The sequence below is a fragment of the Vicia villosa genome, linkage group LG5, assembly GCF_029867415.1.
Source record: "Vicia villosa cultivar HV-30 ecotype Madison, WI linkage group LG5, Vvil1.0, whole genome shotgun sequence".
Taxonomy (NCBI): domain Eukaryota; kingdom Viridiplantae; phylum Streptophyta; class Magnoliopsida; order Fabales; family Fabaceae; genus Vicia; species Vicia villosa.
This window is the reverse complement of record NC_081184.1, coordinates 102657913-102668795: the sequence shown is the minus strand read 5'-3', so window position 1 is coordinate 102668795 and position 10883 is coordinate 102657913. Positions and strand designations below refer to the sequence as shown.

The following is a 10883-nucleotide window of genomic DNA, read 5'->3' as shown; positions in this document are numbered from 1 at the left end:
TGTGCAAGTTCTTTCTGATGCTAACATTTGAAATTATGTAGCAGAATATGTTTAATAATGAATTCATGAGATGCAATGCATACGTTTGTCTTGAGCTTTTGAAAAACCTTTAACACATGAGATGTAAAAACACGACACTTGTAAAAAAATGATATTTGTAATAATGTGATGTTTATAAAAACAGGATATCAACTTAACATTTGTAGTAAACCTTAAGGAGTCGGGATACCCTTTTTTGGTGACAGTATGCTTTCGAACTAACCATGCTTCAATTAGGACTTTCAAGGGTTGTAACGTGGCTTGGTTCATGGTTTAAGAAACAAAGGATAAAGGCTCAAAGTTTATTTATACCCACCCCTCTTCGTGATGATCTTCAGTCCTAAGCTCAGTTGATTTGTCTTATGCATTCAGATTCCAAGAGACTTTTGGATATACACCTTTGGTAATGACGATGGTTCACGAGCAAAGAGAACTTTTGAGACGGCAGTCACTTCCTTCTTTTAGTAGTCACAGCATTGTGTTGTTCAGGAATTTATTGACTTCTCTTTTTTCGTCTTTTTGATATCCCTAACTTTTGCCTGAACTGTTCATTTTGAGTTTACAGTCAGCGGGATGCCTTGATTTTTGCCTAAGTCATCTTTTTGATTTTTGACTTAGCAGGCTTTTCTTTGTATATATGTTTTTTCCATCATTTTTCTTTTTGAAAGATACTGACTGCCTTGTTTGATGATTGATGAACCGTCATTGTCTTTTGATTGACATCTCCAACACTTCTTTGATGTGTGCGGATGAACGCTTGTGATTGAAACCTTTGTTGAAAGGTGTACTAAATGATTCTCTTAAAATAGAATGTATAGCCAAATTAACTGAGAACTACCCTGCCCCAGGTTATAATCAAAGGTTTTAATTAGTACAAGAAAGAAAACTTCTACTTCTTAGGCTCAAAGGGGTTAACGAGGGATTAACATCCTTATATCTCCACTGTTTAGGAATTGAAACAATGCCTGTACATCGTCAGCATAGTCTGTTCAAAAGCATACTATATGAGGTTGCGGTATCGTTCTCGTCATCCTCCCTTAAAAGGCTTACAACTTAGCAGGAGTTGAATATCACAAAACACATGCAAAGTAAAGACATAATTTAAAATGAGTGATAGCGAAATAATTTATTCAAGACAAACATATGCAATGCTCTGATGATGATTATTAAAACAAACAATGTCTATCATAATTTGAGTGTTTAAACAGAATAGAAATTGCAAGAGAAAGTAAATCTAATGATCTAAAGAGTTCATCCTTCTAGCCATTCATGGTATTAGCAATCTTGTTGTGATTAGGCATGGGAGCAGTGATCACATTAGGAGTTGCAGGAGCTTCGAACTCGATCTCCCCAGCATCTATCATATCTTGAATTTTGTTTCTCAGGGCCCAACAACTATCAGCATCATGCCCAGCAGCATTGGAGTGGTAAGCACATGTAGCTTTGGGATCGTAAGACGGGCTTGCAGTGTTGGGAAATTTCGGAGGATCCTTTACGGCGATCAGATTGGCTTTCAGCAGATGTTGTAGGGCTTGAGATAAGGGAATGTTGATCTTAGTGAATTGTCTCCTTGGTTTATCAATCTTGCGTTGGTAATCTTGTCTAGGAGCTTGTTGAGCTATTGGTGCGGAGATAAGGACGGCACCAACAGATTGATTCTGATCCTCCTTACCACGGCCCTTTTGACCATGAATAGCATTAGACTCATTTCTCCCTTGATATGGCTTCCTTGTAGTACCAGAGGATGAACCCATTTGGATTTTTCCACTTCGAATACCATTCTCCACACGTTCTCCAGTTAAGATGAGATCAGTAAATCCAGATGAAGAACTTCCCAGTAAGTGACTATAGAACGGCCCAGTTAGCGTGCCCATGAACATGTCCACCAATTCCCTATCAGTCAAGGAAGGTTGGACTCTCCCAGCTAGATCTCTCCATTTTTGAGCATACTCCTTGAAACTTTCTTTAGGACCCATGGACATGCTTTGTAGTTGCATGCGAGTCGGTGCGAGATCGGAATTATATTGGTATTGCTTATAGAAGGCAACAACTAAATCTTCCCAAGTATGGATGTTGGTACTTTCCAGTTGATAGTACCATTCGAGTTGAGTTCCAGATAAGCTTTCTTGAAAGAAATGGATCCAGAGCCTCTTATCAGCAGTGTGAGGTTGAATCTTCCTTACATAAGACCTCAAGTGTAGTTTAGGACAAGAGACTCCATCATACTTAGCAAAGGCGGGAGTTTTGAATTTTGGAGGAATAACGACCCCAGGCACAAGTCCAAGCTCTTCAAAATCCAGCCCAGGTACCTTCTGAATTTCCACACTTCTCAGACGCTCTTCTAACATCTTGTATTTGTCATCGGGATGTTCGCCTTCATGGTCATAGTCTTCTTCTTCTTCAGAGAGTTCGGCAGAGTCGTGGTTACTTTTTGCATCGGTTTTGATACTAGCATCATCTTGCTCATCCTCATCACTGTCTTCAGAGGTTTCAGCATCCCTGAGTTGCAAGATTGGTCTAAGCTTTTTCCCTCGAGTCTTCTTACCCTCTTTGGGAGCTTCAGCTTCTTCAACCTTTTTGAGAGGGCCTTTGAACCTTCTTCCCATATTGAGAACACCTTTAGGTTTCTTGGTCTTCTTTTCCTTCTTAGTCAGAAGGGATTTCAGCTCATCTTGCCCCTTGGACAAATTCAAAATCAAGGCTTGGAACTCAGTGTTTTGAGCTTGGAGATCCTTAACTGATTGTTCGAGATTCATGATGCTGAAATAAACAGCGAGGAAGGATGAGAAATCCATCATAGGAAACCTGTTATGCGATGTTATGAATGCAAATGAAATGTTTTCAAGGATCTTTAGGAATCTAGTTAGCAACATTAGAAAATGAGTTGGTCACGTCTTTGTTTGAAGGATTCTAAATTTTGTCTTCGAACGTCCTTCTTTGAGAATCAAGCTCACCATATCGAGTGGGTCATCGCCTCTGATTCGAGATACTTCTGAATTTGAAGATACATGGCTAGAGGAAAATAAATCCTCTTGCCCCTTGTCAGGTGCTAAACCTTTGAATCGGAAGGTATGTGGCTAGAGGAAAATAAATCCTCTTGCCCCTTGAAAGGAATTTAGTCCTTGATAAGAGTACCTGAAATTGTGCGCCCTAAATCCCTAAGATCCTTGAAAGGGTTAGTTAAATCATGTTATGCTTATGATGTCATGATGTCATGATGTTATGCGAATGCAGTTCGTTGGACTTAGTGCGAGATGGTAAGGACAAACAAATCCTTTCAACAAAACCTGCGAGGAAATGAAGGTTAGTAGTAAACACAAACAAGTCACACAAGTCACACAATTTTTGGCTTAAGGCTTGCATGGAGTCCGATCAGGTGTCCTTCCCAAGGGTATTTCTATGGATAAGGAGATTTCAGCAACGGGTTCTACAAGTTATCCAGAATTGTCAGCCCTTCTAAAGCACCCTCGGACATGATGCATTTGCACCATGCAATGATACTTTGAGAAAGAACCTATCTGAATTGTAGTATCGGGTAGCGACTAGTCCTTAACATTTGTCAAGGGTAGTCCCCCCACTACGTTCCTAAAGGCCAGGATGGGTTAAGGGTAACTAAAGGTCCTTGAGCTCCGGCGCACCCACAGACACATACATAGACCCCCCTCATTTGAGAAAGGTGTGCATATGCTATGGAGTCCTAACTCAAGCGTGAACTTCATATTGACTCATCTCCCACATATGTGAAAGAGGTCGCCATGACTATGCCACTCCTAATCTTAAGTGTTCTTGAATCCGGGAATAGGATTCGTCCTTCAATTTTCCCAAAACGCCCCTGAAAGATAAAACAAACAAAGCAAACAATAGAAAACATTTAAGTGAATCCTAAACTTTTAAGGTAACCCCTCTTTTTATCGAAAGTCCCCAGCAGAGTCGCCAGTTCTGTAACTCGGTGAACTGACTTTTTATCGATCAAAATGTCGCGGTAAGCAAGAGTCGCCACCGACTTTTATTTTATCCAAACAATATTCGGAAAGGCAAAAAGAAACAGAAAAAAACCTTTTAAGAAATCTAAGTTCGGGGGGTAATTTATGCAAAGGGAAGGTGTAAGGCACCCTTTGCATCCATGGTTTTCCATGGGCTCTTAATTGCTTTGCTTGCTCGTTTGTTTAGAAAATGTAGATGAAAGAGATAGGGACTTTAGCTTGTGAATAAGCGTTGCCCTTTTGAAAAATTATGAGAAAGAATATAATAAAAAAGGTTTGAGCATTGCAAGGCAATTAGGGGCAATTACCTTAAACTCAGATGATAGGTCTCTTTTTGCCTTTCAGAATGAAAGGGTCTATCCTTGCCATAAGAGGGCAGGAAGCCTTTCGTTTGGAGGTTGAAGGGTCGTCGAAGCATCCTTTGCCATAAGACTGTCCCATGCCATAGAAGGGCAGGTAGTCTAAGGCAAGGATCAGAATAAGCCATTTTCGTAGGCAGCCAGAAGATACCTCAGCCTTTTTCCGTAGGCAACTTCCGAGGGTCGAGGTCATTTGTGTATCGAAGGCAGCATCATTTAGGGTCGTATGACCTTTATTTATCGAGACAGCATGACTGAGGTATCCTCGTATTCGAGGGACGTGGCTTATTCTGCACAAAATATAAGGCAACAAGGCAACAGGCAACAAGGCAACAGACAACCAGGCAACAGGCAACAAGGCAACAGAGAGGTTACCCAAAAGCGTGCGTGTGTGCACCAATCATGTGATTATATTCAGATATATTATCTTGTAAATTTAGTGATTCTATGTTCAATTCAAAGGTTGCACTCCCTAGGATTACTAACCACGCAATAGTATAAACAATTATGGGGAAGGGAAATTGTAACCAGCGGGATAGAATAAAACAAAAGGTTTGACACAAGTAATAATTGAGGACAGGGTTTAGGGTTACCAATGTTCGTAGCTTTGGCAAATTGACAAACCCTGAAAAGGTGAAAAAATAAACAAAAATAGGGTGAGTGTATGGCTAATTCAGAGGCGAACGTTTCTAACCCTAAAATAAGAAGGTCGAGACAGTAATTTGAAATAAGTAATTAAATGAAGGGAACTTAGCTTTTTGCATTGGATCTGATATGGTTGATAGGGCGCCTTTAAGGTTAATCTTAGCTTTGTGAAGGGTGTGGCGCATAGTCGGAGTGTATCTGAAGATTGCCCTGAAAATAATACACAAAGAAATATTTTTTCAGTGTATGGCATAATTCTCGTAAACCCTGATTAGGGTGTAAATTAAAATAATAAGAGAAAATCGGATTTAATTAATTATTGGTTTTTCAACCTAATTAATTAAATTGAATAAAATATAGATTTTAAAATGTCGAAATATATTTTTTAATTGATTAATCAAAATTAATTTATGAATTAAAGCGATTTAAACAATTTCTTAAACAATTTTAAAACAAGTAAAGATTAAATCGGATAATTGATAATCGAAAATAAAATTGTTAAGATAAAAAAAAAAGGTTTTGATAGTTTTGTAGAAAAAATATTTTTATATATATATATATATATATTATAAATAAATAAAATAAACAAACGATATATTTAATTAAAAAAGAACAAAAAATTAGGAAATTCTTAGCTTATTATCTGGTACAGTGGGTGGTTGAAGGAGTATGGTACACCCGCATGTTTGGAGACGCTGGATCTGAGAGGCGCTTGACCTGACGGCTGAGATTGGAGACCCTATGGTGATCCTTCTTTGATGAAGCGTACTGGACCTGCAGAAGGGAATTGAAGAAAAGAGAAAAAATATGTGTCGCCGGCAAGTATTGAACCCACGCACATTCGCATGGCACTTCATGACCGATACCCTTGCCACTACGCCAACTCGGCTATGTTGTTAGCAAGCATGCATTAATAATACCTAAAGAAAACAAAAAAACTCAGAATTCAAATCAATTTCGCCCGCGCACAGGCCCTTCTTCTTCGTTGCAATATTAGAATTGCAGAGATATTTTGCTACGACTCTGCAACGTTTTTGCTACGATATTTCTTGTAGCCAAAACCTGCGATCAATGAAAACATCATACCAGCACAATAAATTAAAAGTAACCACCCAGATCGATCATGTGTGAGTCTACGAATCCAACGGCGTTGTTAATTTGGACTAATTTGTCCTCTAACAGTCCGGCCCCAAATCGCCGCCGTCAAACCCTAATGATGGTGAAGCTTTACATCTGCGCTTAAACTTCAATCAAATTATACAGACACCATCGAAACATCAATACAAGCAAGATTATATGATCAAATTCAATTAAAAGTGCAAGGATATATGAAATCAAAACTAAAACCGAGGAGGATAAAGTGTGGTCGTATTCTTTGATTCTGTGCGTATGAAGGACTTGTGATAGTCTGGAATCAATCAGAGAAGATCAAGGAATGTATTGGAGTGCTTTACTTGGCCTGAATCGTTCCAGAACATGAGACTCGAGCTTGATTTTTTCTTGACTTTTGGAGCTTGATAGGAATCCTACAGGGCTGCCAATCCTTATGAAAATTCGTCCCTAATGCCTTGGCCATGTTATGAATATATAGTAGAGCAATTAGGTCAACAAAAATCTTGCTAAAACTTCTTGAATCAAATATTGAAAGATTTAGAAAATTTGATTTGTGATAGTTTCCAACTTTAATCAATTTCAATCCAAATTCTTCTCAATCTTTCCAGTTTTAATTAGCACGAAATTTGCACTGAATATTGATGATTATATTTGATTAGAATCAAAGCAAATCAAATTTCTTTTGTATTTTCCTTTTAATTACTTGATTAAATTGATTTTAATGAATAAAAATTCATATAAAAATCACATAATCACAAGTAAATCGTGGCAATAAGATTAGGTCTCCTTAATGTCTTGAGGAACAAGATTGGGCCATAAAAACTTGGGCCCCTTTGCAAAAGAAATCAATTTGAGGCCCTTTATTTCACATTTTTCCCTCCAAAATAGTCCAACTTTGACAAGGCCTATCTCTCTCAATTCTTGAGGTATGGAAGTGTTCTTGGACTTTTTGGAAACCTTAGAGAGTCCTCTAACCAATATCTTTGGTCCTATATCAAAATCATTTTCCATTCTCATTTTATGACCTTTTGAAAAAAATGTCTTTTTGTTGACTTTTGAAAAGGACCTATAATGTATGAAGCCATATTTCTTAAACCATTGACCTATGAGCCCTGATTCTTGGACCATTGGATAGAGGAATGAATTCCCTTCAAAATGAGCTTTGGTGGGAATTTTTCTGATGAAGTATGAATATTTGGCGAATTTTCGAAGTTTGGTTGACTTTTTCAGTTCATGCCCAAAATAGTAACTTTTGACATTTGACTTTTCTGATTTTTCCTTGCATCATCATGATCAACCCTTGATCAAATGATGATTTTAGGGTTATGAGAATGTTGTTGACCAAATATCTTGAGTTTTGACTGTATAATGACTGTTTTGCCCTTGGGAGTCGACTGTTGACCTAATCAGGATTTGAGGGACTAAATTTGCTCTGTTTGACTTGAAACTTTATATGGAGATACTTTGGGATGTTAGTGACCCTATGGAACCACCTTGAGCCATTGATTCAATGATTTTCCTCTGAATTATTCAAACCCTAGTTTAGAACTTCTGTGTGGGAGACTGTGTTTTGGAGCTTTGTATTTTGATTTGAATTTGAATAGAAGGAATAATGTGGGCAAATTTTGGGGTATGACACAGGGGGTATGATATCAGCGGCCAGATAATTTACAATATCTGCATACCATGGCGCGCTACTCAAGGTTGAGATTTCCTCAAAGGTTTCTTTTCCAAGGGTATCTAGGGTGTCCTTCTCAACAGTGTTCATCCCAGCTACTAGCCTTTCGTAGGTGGAGTGATCATCTATGGGTATTAGTTCAGGTTTAAGATGTTCTAACCTAGAGAGGTGGTCAGCAACTAAGTTCTCTATTCCCTTTTTATCTTTAATATCAAGGTCAAATTCTTGGAGTAGGAGAACCCATCTGAGCAATCTAGGCTTAGCATCTTTCTTACTTAACAAGTATCGGATTGCAGCCTGGTCAGTGTATACTATTATCTTGGCTCCTACCAAATAAGATCAGAATTTATCGATAGCAAACACGACGACTAGCAATTCCTTTTTTGTGGTTGTATAATTAAGCTGGGCAGCGTCTAGGGTTCTACTAGCATAGTAAATGACATGCAGTTTCTTATCTTTTCTCTGCCCTAATACGGCTCCTACAGCGAAATCGCTTGCATCACACATGATTTCAAAGGGTTGCGTCCAATTAGGGGGTTGTATGATAGCGCTGAAATCAGTTCTTGCTTTAAAACTTCAAAGGCCTCAAGACATTTTTGATCAAATTCAAACTCGACATCTTTCATCAATAGGTTTGTTAATGGTTTAGTTATTCCAGAAAAGTCCTTGATGAAGCGTCGGTAGAATCCAGCATGACCTAGAAAACTCCTCACTTCCCTAACGGTCTTAGGTGGGTTTAGGTTTTCTATAACTTCTATCTTGGCCTTGTCAACTTCTATGCCTCTCTCGGAGATGATGTGTCCTGAGACTATCCCTTCGTTCACCATGAAATGACACTTCTCCCAATTCAGCACAAGGTTTACTTCCACACATCTTTCTAAGATTTTCTCTAAATTCGATAAGCAGTTTTTAAAATCAAATCCACACACCGAAAAATCGTCCATAAATACCTCCATGATTCCATTGAGACAGTCTGCGAAAATCGACATCATACTGCATTGGAAAGTGGCGGGCGCATTACAGAGCCCAAAGGGCATTCTTCTGTAGGCGAATGTTCCATAAGGGCAAGTAAATGTGGTTTTCTCTTGATCCTCTAGGTGAATAGGGATTTGGAAAAAACCAGAGTATCCATCAAGATAACAGAAATACGAGTGTCTAGCTAGACGCTCAAGCATCTGATCTATAAATGGAAGAGGGAAATGGTCTTTCCTAGTCGCCTTGTTCAGTTTTCTGTAATCTATACACATGCGCCATCCTCCTTCGGTCCGCTTTGCTACACGCTCACCTTTCTCATTTTCCACGACAGTGATACCTCCTTTCTTTGGTACCACATGGACGGGACTTACCCACTCACTATCCGAAATCTGGTAAATGATGCCAGCTTCTAATAACTTAAGGACCTCTTTCTTCACTACATCGCTCATGATAGGGTTTATTCTTCTCTGATGCTCTCTCGAGGGTTTCGAATTTTCCTCTAGCAGAATCCGATGCATGCATACAGACGGACTTATTCCTTTTAAATCAGAGACTTTGTATCCTAAAGCTGAGGGATATTTCCGCAAGGTATCTAAGAGTTGGTTTGTTTCAATTTGGTTCAGAGTGACGCTTATTATGACAGGTCGATTCATCTCCTCATCCAAAAACTCATATCTTAGATTCTTGGGTAGTTCCTTAAGTTCTATGGTAGGTTTCTTGGTGCACGACATAGGGTCGGGGGTAAGTGCTAAGCATTCAAAAAGTTTTTCGTCAATGTAAGGTTCCATACTCTTAAATCCGTCATCCTCTAAAATGGGGGTAGAAGGTAATCTGATTAAGGAATCGTTGAGCTCATTTACACACTCATCGATGACGCGATGGCATAACACGCATCTCCTATCACTGGTGCCATTAGAAATTTTGATAGAATGAACTCGATCTTTTCATCTCCTACCTCAAAAGTCAGCTTCCCTTTCTTAACATCTATTATAGCTCCAGTGGTCGATCAGAATGGTCTACCTAGAAGGATTAGGATGTCATCATCTTCTTTGATATCCATAACTACGAAATCAGTCGAAATGTATAACTGACGAATCTTGACAGGTATGTCCTCTAAGATACCTATGGGGTATTTAACAGATCTATCGGCTAGTTGTAACGACATCTTAGTAGGTTGAAGCTCTCCTAGTTTTAACCTCTTACAGACAGCCAAGGGCATCAGACTTACACTTGCTCCTAAGTCCAGAAATGCTTTGTCTATCATATGATTTCCTAAGTCGAGTGATTTCTCCATCCAGGATTGTATGTGTTCGAGGAAGGATTTCCATGGGTATAGTTAACTTGGTTTGAGCCAGAATCGTTTAAAAGGTTACAATCAATGGTTTGATGTCCTTGAATTCCACAGAGCTCGAACTCCGATTGGATCGCTGCCACCGTGGTAGGTTTTGAGACATGTTTTCGAATTTTAAGGCCAGAGTGTCCATCTTAGCATTCATCATGTTCATGTAGCTTATCTCATGCTTTCCTCCATGGCTCTCCTTTTTCTCTACCGTTGCTGGTTATATCCCCCATTGGGCATGGTTTTGGGCCATGTCCTCTATCAGGGCACAAGCGTCGGGATAAGGTTTGTTCATCAACGCTCCGCCAGCGGCAGCGTCAATAGACATTTTAGTGTTGTAATGGAGTCCATTATAAAAGGTGTGTATGATTAACCATTGCTCTTGGCCATGGTGCGGACAGGCTCTCAAAAGTTCTTTATATCTTTCCCAGGCATCAAAAAGTGATTCGCCTTGGTTTTGAGTGAAACTGGTGATCAGGTTCCTAAGGACAGCGGTCTTACTCGGTGGGAAATATCTGGCAAGAAAGGCTCTCCTAAGGTTTTCCCAAGTTTTTATTGAGTTGGCTGGAAGGGCGTCTAACCAGTCACGGGCTTTACCTTTAAGGGAGAAAGGAAACAATCTTAAGCGGATGGCTTCAGGTGTGGCTCCATTTGCCTTAAGGGTGTCGGCTAACTGGATAAACACTTTTAGGTGTTGATTCGGGTTCTCTGTAGCGAGACCAACGAATTGGTTTTGTTGAACTAGTTGAATT

General features: G+C 39.2%; 1 non-coding gene across 1 annotated transcript; it reads left to right on the top strand.

The window, feature by feature from the left end:
* The first annotated feature begins 10515 nt into the window (after window positions 1-10515).
* Window positions 10516-10621, top strand: LOC131608413 (small nucleolar RNA R71). The gene has a single exon (XR_009285675.1). It is a non-coding gene; the product is annotated as a small nucleolar RNA R71 (small nucleolar RNA).
* Window positions 10622-10883: the final 262 nt, after the last annotated feature.